At 41.1% G+C, this 12,778-nt stretch overlaps 1 protein-coding gene across 1 annotated transcript in view; it reads left to right on the top strand.

Moving 5' to 3' along the window:
* Window positions 1-10,918: 10,918 nt before the first annotated feature.
* DISP1 (dispatched RND transporter family member 1) overlaps window positions 10,919-12,778 on the top strand; it is a gene marked incomplete at its 3' end in the record, with an annotated part of 215,449 nt that continues 213,589 nt past the window's right edge. The window contains exon 1 of the mRNA XM_079698634.1: window positions 10,919-10,976. The remainder of the gene's footprint in view (window positions 10,977-12,778) is intronic.

Here is a 12,778-nt window from a genome sequence, read left to right as displayed (position 1 = left end):
GAAAGACTTTCATTGAAAAAAAAATTCTATTTTATTTTCATATAATTCAAAAATTCAATTAAATTAAATGGGTATATTTCAAGAAAAAGTTATGACTGGCTGTAATAAATTCATTTGAGCCGCTAAGGATGAACTCTTAAAGAAGGTTCAGTGGATTGTTCTTGATGTTTTGAAGGACATGTGAAGGCCTGGAGTTCTGGGAGAGTCCTGAAGTGAGTCCAGTTTTCAGAGAAACTGATGGTTTCTGAGGTATAGAAAGAATGTTATCTACCTCTGTAAATTGAGATCTCTTTGGGACCTTGAAAAGAAAAAAAGTGGGAAAGTTTATCTTTCTCTTTAGTCTATGAATAAACAGGAAGAGAAAAGTGAAAACTGAGTTAACTGGGTAACCTAATATTTTAAGTGTGTCAAGCTGATGTGGCCAAAACAGTCTATTATTTTTGTTAATTAAAAAAAAGAGCTACATTTCACGTCATGGCTGAATGCTTTTAATATTTTAAACATTCACTTGTTTTGTTAAAGTCACTGTGAGTGATTTTATTTTCAGGCTTATTCTTTAACGTCTGCATTTTACAAAATGATTTGTGTCACACTTGTATGGAAAGTCCTCCACTCTGAAAAAGGGAGTAACTTCTTAAATGAAAAGAGGTATTTTTCAAGCTGTGTATACTGTATATCAAGGCAAAACTGCTAGTGTTTTTACTGCTTGACTTTTCTCATTTTATGTATTATTTAAATAAACACATTACTTTTAGATTTGGAACTGTTTGACAGTTTTCTGAGTCATCTAGAGTCACTCACTGTACACTTTACTGTTGAGTGTCTATTTTTTCTTGTAGTCCCACTGGCAGTTCCTTAACTCTCTCCTTGTAGCACCTACGTTCTTCACCTACCATTTTATCATTCTTCTCTCTCTGTATTTGACTTTCTTTAGTAATAGGAAGGGATTAAATTTGCATTTTTCAGATCTTCCAGTTGGAAGAATGATCCCTTGTGTGTAATACAAGTAAAGTTGAGCTCTTCCTTCTGTGAACTTTTGCAAAATTCGTTAGCTTGAAAACCGTGGGAATTCCCTGGTGGTCCAGTGGTTGGGACTCTGCGATTTCACTGCCAAGGGCTTGGGTTCAATCCCTGGTCAGGGAACTAGGATCCTGGAAGCTGCACAACACAGCTAAAAAGAAGAAGAAAAAAAAGAAAACCAATTTTTGGTATATTGTACATATATACACATTTTTTTTTAGTTTAAAAATTGAGTGACAAGATGAAATGCTAATATTAGAATCCAGTTTGAGTTCATTTACATCAAGCAAAATATATACACACATACACACACAAACTTTTCCCTGGATTCCTCTTAGAATCTTAGGCTCAGAAGTTAGGTTATCTGGTTCAGACTCTCACCCACTTCTCATTAAAGTAATGTGGCAGATGGTCCCTCAGCTTCTACTTGAAGGCTTCAAGTAATGGGCAACTCCTTCTGCCTGTTTTGAGTTGCTTTTATTTCATTGACGCATTTATTTGTTCATTTATTCATCATTTATTGAACACATACCATGTCAATCACTGTGTTACGGCATAGTTGTGAAAAAGATTTTCATCCTTTTTGGTATATTTCCTGCCCCCCAGGAAGTCTGAATTCCTGTGAAGAGAGACACATATGCAAATGTGTGAGATGGCATATAGTGTGGTCCTTAAGTCTTCAGAGATATGAAGCCCTTTAGTGACAGGAGTCATTACCTCTTCTTGGAGGGCATTGGGAAGCTTCATAGCGTGACATCTGGGATAGTCTTGAAGGTTGAGTGGGTGTGTGTCAGTTGAAGAAGAGGCAGAAGGAGGACATTCCAGGTACAGAGAGAAACACACGCAAAGACATTAGAAAGAAAAGATTGGAAAGAGTGATGGTGGTAGTGGTAATAGTGGTGGTTAGAGGTTCATCTCATGGAACCTTCTAGCAGGAAAGAAGGTTTTGTCAGAGGGGATGAAGAGACAGGTAATTACAGGGGAAAGTAGAGAGGAGGAAGGTGGAGGATGAATCTGGAAAGAGAGCTGGAGGTTCTGAGTAGGAAAACCCATATCTGCTTATGAACTGAATTTTATCCCATAAGCAACAGGAAGCCAGCTATGTTTTCAAGTGTGGTAATAATCTCTATCACCTATATTGCAGTTTCAGTGTGCTAGGCATTGTCTTTTTTAGATTCGTTAACTTATTTAGAACTTATACCAATCCTATGAGGTAGGTACTGTTATTATCCCCATTTTAGGCTGATGAAACCAAGAACAGAGAGGTTAATCAAGTTACCTAAGGCCACACAGCTAGGATGTGACAAAGCTGAAATTCGAACTAAGTAAGGGAGCTTTGGAAAAATAACTAAGAGCAACGTGGACTGTGGTCCAGGGTTAGTGGCAAGAAGTCCAGTCTGGAGGCTATTATAATAAATCAAAAAAGAGAGTTTATACTGAGACAGTGGCTGGGATGGAAAAGTACATCAAAAGGATTCTGTGCCAAATTTTCTCTCACATGCTAGTTATGGGATCTAAAGCACTCTGAGTTCTCTAGGATGATTTCATCCTAGATTACAACCTTGATGAAGAGTCTCATTCGAAGAATTTAACAACTATGTATTACATGCTTGCTATGTGCAAGGCCCTGGGCAACTTTGTTTTACTTTCAGGTATCATTTGCTTCATTTTTCTTACAACTAAATTTCCTTGCAGGAATATAGTCTAGCATTTAAAACGTGGCATGGTATTTCCTCAGTGCACAAGTATTCCTAGAGAGATGTTCTTTTATATTTTGGGACCAAACTAAAATAAGCTGTTCAGTGTCTTGCTATGAATTCCTGTCAGAAAGTGGCTAGGGTTTGGGCAGGGTTTTGGTGGGCAGTGGAACAGACACTAATGCTTTTGGTAAATAATTTTAACCCAAACACTCTCTTCTTGTTTCAAAATCTCCCTGGGCTAGTGGTAGCCTGCCTAAGGACTGATTGTTCCTGATTGCATTCTCCACCCATGCCCTCTTCATTCTGCACAAACTCCCTCTGTGTAGGGGATGGGAGTGGGAGGTGGGTGTTGCTGCTCACATTGCCACCCTGCAGATGGTCTACTCTGGCAAGACAGACCAAGGCAATTTTCTGAATACTTAAGGGAATAGCTGGGTTTGGGTGTCACGTGTCCAGGCATTGGTCTCAATTTACTTTGCCAGTGAGTGGATATGATATTTGTTCGTTATTCTTTCAACAAACTTTGATTGAGCACTATTATATGCTAGGTTTTGTGCTAAGTGCTTGGAGTCAGAGATGAATAAAACATGGTTTGTGACTTCCAGAAAGTTACATTCCAGCTCCCTTATCAGTCAAATTCCAGCCAGGAAAAAGAAACCACGCAAGTTATCTTAACAGAGAGAATTTAGTATTGGGAATTCATTAAATGGGTGATGGACTGCTGGAAAGGGAAAAGGGAGCATTGAAGTCATAGGGAGACAGTAGCTGCAGGAAGCAGCTCATGACTTTAGGGCTGTGGAAACAAAGGGAGAAGCAGAGTCTGCAGAAGTGAAGGCTGCACTCAGAGGTGAGGCTGCATTTCTGTAGCAGATACTGTGAGGGGCCTGAAGAGCCTGGCTTTGGGAGTCGGGTTAAAGGTGGTAACTTGTCATAACAGCCATTTCCAAGGTGAAGGGCCAACATAAATGATGCTGACAGGAAACAGGAAATAGACAAGAAGGAATAAGTCCCTTTCCTGCCTCTGGGCTTCCAATCTCCCTTTAATGCCCCCTACTGGCAAAACCTAGCAGAGAGCAGCTGCCAAAGGAGAAATGTCTGTGGGGCTGCCACGTGGAGACAGAAATGCAAACAAATCAGTCATTCTAGCAGGGAGTCCAGGGTGAGCCTAAGCCGGAATTGAGCACATTGGAGCATGTTGCAGGCTTGAGAGTTGGATTTCCAGAATTTGATTTGCATGCTCTGGCCTCAGGGCCTTTGCCCTGGCTATTCTTTCTGTCTCGGTATACTTTTCCCCAGACATGCCTTGTTTTCGCTTTTTTCAAGCCTCTGCCCCAATGTCACTTCTTGATGATTGTAATTGCACCCTTTTATTGGGCCCTGTTTTTTTCCTAATGTATTTATCACCATGTTAAATAAGCATGTTAGATTACAATAAACGTTTATCATCGTGTTAAATTAATATGTTAAATTGTAACAAATTTAACATTTATTTATTGCTTTATTGTTGATTTCCTTCTCCCCCCTCCCCAACCCTGCCACCTTCCCATGAGAATGCAAGCTCCACAAGGGTAGGAATTGTTGTCTCTTTTGTTTACCAGTGGATCTCTGGATATTTGTTGAATGAACAAATGAATGGATGTATGCTTAGTTGAGGAAGAATAAGAAAGTTGTGTGGGGCCAAAGGCTAATAAGACTGATTTAAAAAGACTAATAAGGACAGTATGGTGAATTAGATATGTTGATTTCTCTTCCATGTGGAAAGAGGAGTTGCAGGAAGAAAATGAAGATGGTGTTTGACGAACTGTATTTGCAAGATGGGTTTCAGCAGTGCTCTTTTGTGTTCAGGGGATAGAGCGAGACCTGGGTGGGGAGAGGACGTGGGCAAGTACCCCCACATTGCAGCCTCAAGGCCTGGCATCTTAGATGACAGATGTAGGCAGGCTCCTTGGGCCAGGGCAGCAGCGATGTCTCAGAAACTATATGCAGTTTGTCTCTGTTGGAGTGAATATGGAGGCAGAGAGGTCAGCAGAGTCCATATCTATTTGTTAATGGAGTCTCACTGTTCCATTTTCCAAAAGTGCCACATAAATTTCTCCAGCATTCTTTGGGCTACACTCCTCCAATGCCAAATGTCTACTTGATTGCCAAAAGAAGAAAAAGAATAAAAAATATAGAACGTGACTCAAAAACCAAACAAATAAACAACAAAACCCACCCTAAAGAAAAGTACTTTAAAAGTAATTACAGTGAAAAGACTAGTCTGGTTCAATAGCACGTGTCCACTCTGTGCTCAGGTAAACTCCTAGACTCACATACTAAATAACAACCAATCCATGAGTTATTACCTTATAACCACTGGGAGATCAGATCAGTTTCTCTGATTCAGTCTTACATACTTTCCATTTAATTTTTAACAATATCCATCACAGATCTTTGGTCTTGCTTCTCTTTTTTTATTGTAAAATATTAAGAAGGATACAAAGGTGGATAGTTGTCATGTAGTAGTACATCAACAGTCCAATGTTCTATTCACACTTTGGTGGGAGAAAAGTAGCCTTGATGTATTTAAGAAATCTTTCCTTTAGAAATATTTAACGAATCTTGCTTGTGTGCCATAGGGTTACCAGATTTAGCAAATAAAAATACAGAATACTCAGTTAAATTTGAATTTCAGATAAGCAATAAATAATTTCTTATTAGAAGTATGCCACATGCAATATTTGGGGACATACTTATACAAAAAATTCTGAAACTCAAATTTAAGTGGGTGTCCTGTATTTTATCTGACAACACTATGTTCAGGGTAGTTTCTTGGGCAGTAATTATTTGCAGTGGAGAAGGTCTATCTCAGGATGAAAGACCAGAGGACTCAGAAATAACCCTCTATGATTCTGTCATGTCTACTCAAGGCAGATATATCCAACATATACAGTATTGTTTGATTTTTAAAGTTTTTAAGAGAATGTTAAAAATAAAGGAAGTGACTTCTTACTAACTAATCAGGATTCTTTTGTAGAGGAGGCATATTCCTCTTTAAGACATAACATCAATTGTTTTCACAGGGAAAGTTTTGCCTCAATCTTCCCAGCCTGTAGATAATTTCTTCTTTGGAAATAGTTTGTATCATTGAAGCTCAGAGCTGAAAATTCAGTCTACCTAGTGGTGAGATTTTCAAGTTAGGAGAGGAAATGTGTGCCTATTTCAGTTACCAAACCGGGGAGTGAAATCATTATTGAAGAAGAAAGGCTTGTTTTCCTAGTCCTGTTGGAATTTAGCAGGTGAAGCTTTCTCTGGCAGGAGCATTCCTGCTTAGTTGTGATTTTCTTGGGAAGAAAACAAAGTGTGGTTTGTGCCCCAGTCAGGTCTGCGGAATGCCCATTGCTTTTGCAGAAAGAAAAACAAGGATTGGAGTTTAAAATCATTAACTGTATAAAACTCCTTCCAAACACACCCACCCAAGCTTTCTGTTAATGAGTATCATGTCAAGTTTCCCAGGTGTGTTTCTCTTTTACACATGGAATTCCCATTGGTGTGGGTTTTAAAGAGGTAGAAATATCTGATTATTATACAATGTGTCCCTGTGGAAATCACATTTCATTTAAATTCCACAAGGGAAAAGAGGTGAATAAGACACTATTTTATTTCTATTTATAAATATGTTTACCTCAAGAGGGTATGAATCAGTATTGAAAATATTTTAATGGGATATACAAACCTATAAAATTGACCAAAATTAGACTTAAGAAGGAATGGGGAGTTATTGTTTAATGGATACAGGGTTTCCTTTTGGGAAGAGGCAAAAGTTATGGAGATGAATGGGGATGATGGTTATTAAACATTTTGAATGCACTTAATGACGCAGAAGTGTGCACTTAAAAGTGGCTAAAATAGGACATTTTATGTTTTATATATTTTACCACAATAAAAAATTTAGACCAAAATATCAAAAGTCATGATTTTAAATATTTCTATTGAATTGAAACGTTCCTGGGGCAGCTCCCTCTTTAGGAAGAAACCACCACCCTCAATGTAATAAGAGTCATCTTTCACTTTAGCCTAAGCGATGTTTTTGGATCACAGAAGATTGGGATCTTCATAGAAAATACCTTGCTTTTGGTACCCTGCAGTAGAGTTGGGAATTATTAACTGGAGAGCCCTGGATGACCTTAATTCTCACTGATTCATAATCTTTTACTAATATAATTTTACACTAGACTATTTATACCCCAGGGAACATGCTGTTGTGATTACCTCCAATTATAGACTAGTTCACTTTCCACAAATGACTAAACTACTGCATTAGTGTAAAGGGAAGAGGATGTAGTTTTAGACGTAATGGCTACTGATGTTGTTGTTTATGTTGGTGGTCAAAAGAATAAATAAAGATAAGAAAAACACTCATGTATGAAATAAAGCAAATGTAGAACGTGTAACTAAACTTTTTAAACATCTAACCTTATTAGCTCTGTTAATTAACCCATCTATCTGTCTGAACCAGTCAGTGAGTACTGAAAAAAAAAGTAGGAAATTTTTCCTTAAAAATGTTCTCTCCTGGTTCACAGGAACATGTCTATTACACTCTGTCACTCACAAGTGTCTCCTGAATAGTTGTCATGGTTCTGCAGTCAGGCTGATATCATTATATAGATATGGGTAAACTCCAAAGGCCAGGAGGGAGGTGGGGAGGATGCTGGGTAGTAGTAGAATTTTAAGGATTTTACAATAGCCTCTTGGGGGTATCGGCCTCTTTCCACACCACATAATCAGGTAACCGTACTGGGAGAGAGAAGATTTTGAACTAGTCCTGTCTCTGGGACCATTGAACTATTAGACCTTAGAGAAACCACTATGTCTAGCTGGATTTTAGCTCCTGCCTCTGTAGGATGAAGAATTTGAAATACTGGTTTCTAAAATCTCCCACCATATTTGTATACTGATGATATGATTTGCCTCACCCATCCACCCCATGGTAATTCTGACAGTTTTCCTGTAGGGACCAGGTAGCAGTGGAGGTGTGAAAATCTTCCTCCTGCCATTGGCCTGGGGAGAGAAGCTGACTCCAAAGTTCTGGTGAGAAGAGAGTGATGCAGAAAAGAGAATGAGCAGGCAACCTTGTGTCTTGTGAATTGATGTCTTGGTGTTTCATTGCTAGGAATAGAAACCTAGTAACACTAACCCAAGTCAAATGGGAAATTTACTGGAAGGACATAGAATTTTCATAGAATTTAAGGACAGAAAGTTTAGCTGGACCACATGAGGGATTGGAATAAAAAACTGGAAAGATGGGAACTAAGGTGACCCTCTCTGAGATAATTCTGTCTTCTCTTTCTGCTTCTTTCTCTCTTCCTTATCCTTTCTCCTCTTCCCTCTAGTTCCCCTAGCTGTTTTTTCTCTACCTGCATGGGACACCTTGCTCATGCCTAACCCAATGCTAGGTTTACGTGACATTTCTATTTCAACATGAAAGTGAGACCAATTGGAGCGCTGTATGTCAACTCTAAAATCCATGCATGGTAGACCCACTAAGCCTATTTGGGTTGTGTCTACATCCACTTCAGTTTGCTGTGGCAATGAGTATGGATCACTTGGCTCAGGGGCTCTGGGAGCAGATTATCTTAAGCAAGATTACTTTGGTTGCAAGTAGCAGAAATCTTCTTTGGCTAGTCAGGCAAAAAAAAAAAGTTTTGGAAGTACGCAGGGATATCTCCTGTAATCAAAGAAAACAGGGCAGGTCCTGGGTCCTTCATAATGGGTGTTAATAGATCTTTTCTTTAGGGCACTGCCATTTATGTGACTCAGCTCTAATGGCCATCTTCTCTCTGTGTTTCCCTATGCAGTGTTTAAAATTCCCTGAGGGAAGAGTCTAAATGCCCTAGTTTAGGATGTATTCGTATCTGGATTAATCTGTTTACAGGGGACATGACAGTGTGACCAGTTTTCCCAGGACTATTCCAGTTTAAGCACCAAAAGTTCAGTGTCCTTGGATGCCCCTCAATCCTGGGCAAACCCTAGAACATGATCACTTGTGCATGAATATATGGCCCTTTAAGGGATTGGCCTATGTATTGGGGTCATTCCTACAAAAAGAGGAATTGTGGTGAGCTACAGGGAAACATCTCATGGAGTGTCTATTATATTTTATTTCTTGGTGGCCCAGCACACACACACACACACACACACACACACACACCCTCACCCACACAAACCCCACATACATCACACCACACATACATACTCTCTTCTTCCCTTTCTTTCAAAGACACACCTCTCTACCATATGATTCGGTTATTTCATGTACCACCACAAATGGACTGCTAACCTTCCCAGAGGGAGAACACTCAAAGCTGTGTCTTTCTACTCCACCCAGAGGTGATACTGTGCCCTCTAAGTACAGACTTTCTACATGATGTCCAGTCTTCCTTTTATTTTACCATAATCCTATCTCCATATATTGCAATATAGTTTGTTGCTGGCAAAAGGAAAAGAATTGGAAAAAACTAATATGCCATTTCTTTTCTTTTTTTTTTTTTTTTCCTGCGGTACGCGGGCCTCTCACTGTTGTGACCTCTCCCGTTGCGGAGCACAGGCTCCGGACGCACAGGCTCAGTGGCCATGGCTCACGGGCCCAGCCGCTCCGTGGCATGTGGGATCTTCGTGGACCGGGGCACGAACCTGCGTCCCCTGCACCGGCAGGCGGACTCTCAATCACTGCGCCACCAGGGAAGACCCCCATTTCTTTTTAAAAAGGAAAAATGGGCTCAGTGTGCAAGAGGGTATTTATTAAACAGTAGTAGCAAGCAAGGAAATAGAGGCAACGGCTCTCATTACTGTAGCTGGTAATGAACTTTCTTCCTCCTTGGCCCATTGATTCCATGGTTCCCTAAGGCTTCAGCTGGCAACTCAGTTGGTTGGGGTGATTTGCCCAATGGGCAACCCCAGGGGTCTGGGCCCTGGTGGTCCTGCGTTTATAGAGTTGTAATCATCCATTGTTTTTAACATCTGGGTATGACAGTTTGAGAAAGCACCCTCACTGATAAAATGTTCTCTCTGTGATTTTTCAAGTTCTTATTTTTCTTTGATGACTAGGTCAATCATCCTAGTCAACCCCATAACTCAGTATTTTGTCTGTTCCCCTAGAGATACGCACCGATTCCCTGTTGCATGGAGTCTAAAGTCCAAATCTCTTAGCATAATACACAACAGTCTTCCTGTTCTGGGCTTGCCTCCTTTCCTTATGCTTCCTCCTGCCTCTCTGATCGCAGACCTTTCTAAATTAACTGTACCCTCCTCCAGCTCCCTGATTCAGCCAAACTCTCTCTGGCATCCTTCTCCTCTGCATGCCCTTCCCCACCTTGTCTGACCTTTAACTCTTATTCATCATTCATTTCGGTCTCAACGGAGTAGCCGTTGAGTCTTTAGAGTCTTGGGTCTGCCCAGCTCCCTAAACCACACGACTGCCTTCAGCACGGCCATAGTTCCTCTGATGCTCGATGGTTTCATTGCACTTGTTTGCCCATATATCTGTCCCTGTACTACCCTAAGCTTCCCGAGGAACAGGTCGCTGTTTGATTTATTCTCTGCCTGGTTCATTGCCGTTAGTGCCTCCCTCGCTCCATAAGATAGGGGCTTTCGTCTGTTTACAGCCTACTTGTTTAATGAGTGATATATAGCAGGTGATAAAAATTTGGATTAAGGAATGAAGCAATACTGCCTTGCGGTGTGATTAACCTCTGTTTATATTTTTGTCAACTTTCAACTAGATTGTGAGGGCAGGGGTCAGTGTCTGAGTCATCTTGCTCCTCCCGGTGTGTGAACAGAGGAGACCCTTGATCAACCGACTGCAGGTCGGTTGGCTGATCCGCTGGAAAGAGAAGCAGCAGGGAGAAAGGTTTTTGGCGCCTCGGCCCTTCAGGGTAAGCCCTTGTGCTCCCGGCCCAAGGCCGGCGACCCCCTCTCTACTCCGCGAGCCCTTCTGCGAGCTAGTGAGACCCCGCTGCCGCTGCAGGCAGAGACCTCGCGGGGCGGGACTTCCGGTCCCGCTCGCGAATGCCTTCCGGCGTGAGGCGGAAGCCAGGCTCCGGGTCCTGATCGGAGCCGGAGCGTCCCAGGCACTTGTCTCCTCAGTGGATGCCTCTCCGCCCCGCCGCCGCCCCGCCGCCGCCCCGCCGCCGCCCCGCGCCGCGGGACGGGGGAGACCGGGTAGGGACGGGAGAGTCGGGACACCTCGCGCGGGCAGAGGGAGAACCGGGACCCCAGGTTTGAGGGAGGGGACCAGGATTGGGGGTCGGGGGACGGGGGCAGCCCTGAGGGCAGCCGTGAGGGGCTGAGGAGGGAGGCACCGGGGACCCTGAGGCCGAAGAGGCCCTGAGAAGGGGAGGAGGGTGGTGGGTGACACTGGGCAGGAGGCATCTCGGAGGAGAGCAGTCCCACTTGGGGGAGTGTCCCGGCACTTGGCAGATTGTCTGTGAGGGTGGCACGAGTTGGCGAAGGTTGGCTTCCAGGGGAGGTTGGAGAGGAGGGAGGCAGTCCTTCTCTGAGGGTCGTAGATGAGAAGGACGTCTTGACCTAACGGATCAGAAAGATGACCAGCCACCTACTGGATGCTGAACTCGTATTGCCTCCTTTGCAATTAATGCTGGCTTTTTGATATGCCTTTTTTTTTTTTTTAACCTGTGTGGATTTCGGGGAAGAATTTACATTCCCAGGGAAAACTTGAACTCTTCCTCACCCAGGTCCAACTTATGCTGCATTTCTTTGCAAACAGATAGTGCTTTAATGTTGTCTTCATACCAACAAGCCAACCAAAGTTTTCCTTTTGGAATCTTCTCTACCTTGCGGAGTTTAGGTTATTTCCTTTGTCATGGAATGAACTTGTAAATGCTTTTGGAATTACAGTGATAATTACGTGGAGAGCCAGTGCCGTCACGTTTGCAGTTACTATTCATTGTTTTCCTGCCTAACTTTCTAATATATTTTTACTAAAAGTTATCCTATTGTATTTAGTTTTTGAGTTTAACCAGTAAAGGCAATTTTAGATTAGGGTGCAGCCAATTACTAGCAATTCCTGTGGATTTACTGTTACTTTTTATTTCTGCTACAAAGAAAACATATATATTTGCCATTGTTAGATTGTTAAAAAATATTGATAACCCAAGTTCTGTTGTTATGTACACATTAGCATATTTAGTTTTCCTTATTGGCCACCGTGTACTGTGTGGGCTTGCTTTTATCATTACCAGAGTTTATTATTAATTTTAGTTATTGTCTACATTTTATTCATGTTTTATTGACCTGCAATTAATATGTACTTCCTAATCTACGTCATATAGTATCTCACTTCTGCATAATTACAAAGACTGTTTTAGCTTTAGATAGATGGCAAATTTGTATTTTTGTCACAAATGGGGTGAGGTACCTAGGGAGAGCCCTAACATTGTCATTGGTGGACGGTGATATCTGATGGTTGAATCTTTTGCTTGTTTCAAGTGTTTCATATTTCAAGTGTTAACGTTTTTTATTTTTAAAACTACTGTATTGGTACAGGTATCTTTTAGATCTGATTTGGTGGTCTGTCTTGCTCTAATTCAAGTAAACTAGAACAGTTTATGTTTATTGATGGCTTGGTGTCTTGCTAGCTTGTAAACTCTTTTGTCCCCTAGCTTTAATGAGACATAATTGACAAATCAAAATTGCATATATTTAAGGCATACAGCGTGATGATTTGATATACACATAATTGTAAAATGATTACCACAATCAAGCTAATTAACAAACCATCACTTCACACAGTTACTAATTTCTCTCTTTTTCTTTTTGTGGTGAGAACACTTAAGATCTACTGTCTTAACAAATTTAAAATATACAACATAGTATTATTAACTATAGCTTATAAACTCTTGATGGCCTTGAAAATTTATGCTTGAGTAAGATAGATAATTTCCTTATGTTTAGGGGCACAGCTGATACTTAAAAGTGGAAAGCATCGCCTAAACATAAACAATGCTGTAACATGGAAGTGAGCAAATTGAATAGTTTTTCAAATTAGAAAGTGAAAAGAT

This window comes from Hyperoodon ampullatus (genome assembly GCF_949752795.1).
Source record: "Hyperoodon ampullatus genome assembly, chromosome: 2".
Taxonomy (NCBI): domain Eukaryota; kingdom Metazoa; phylum Chordata; class Mammalia; order Artiodactyla; family Ziphiidae; genus Hyperoodon; species Hyperoodon ampullatus.
The sequence above is the reverse complement of the archived record's forward strand: the minus strand, read 5'-3'. Positions and strand labels throughout refer to the sequence as shown.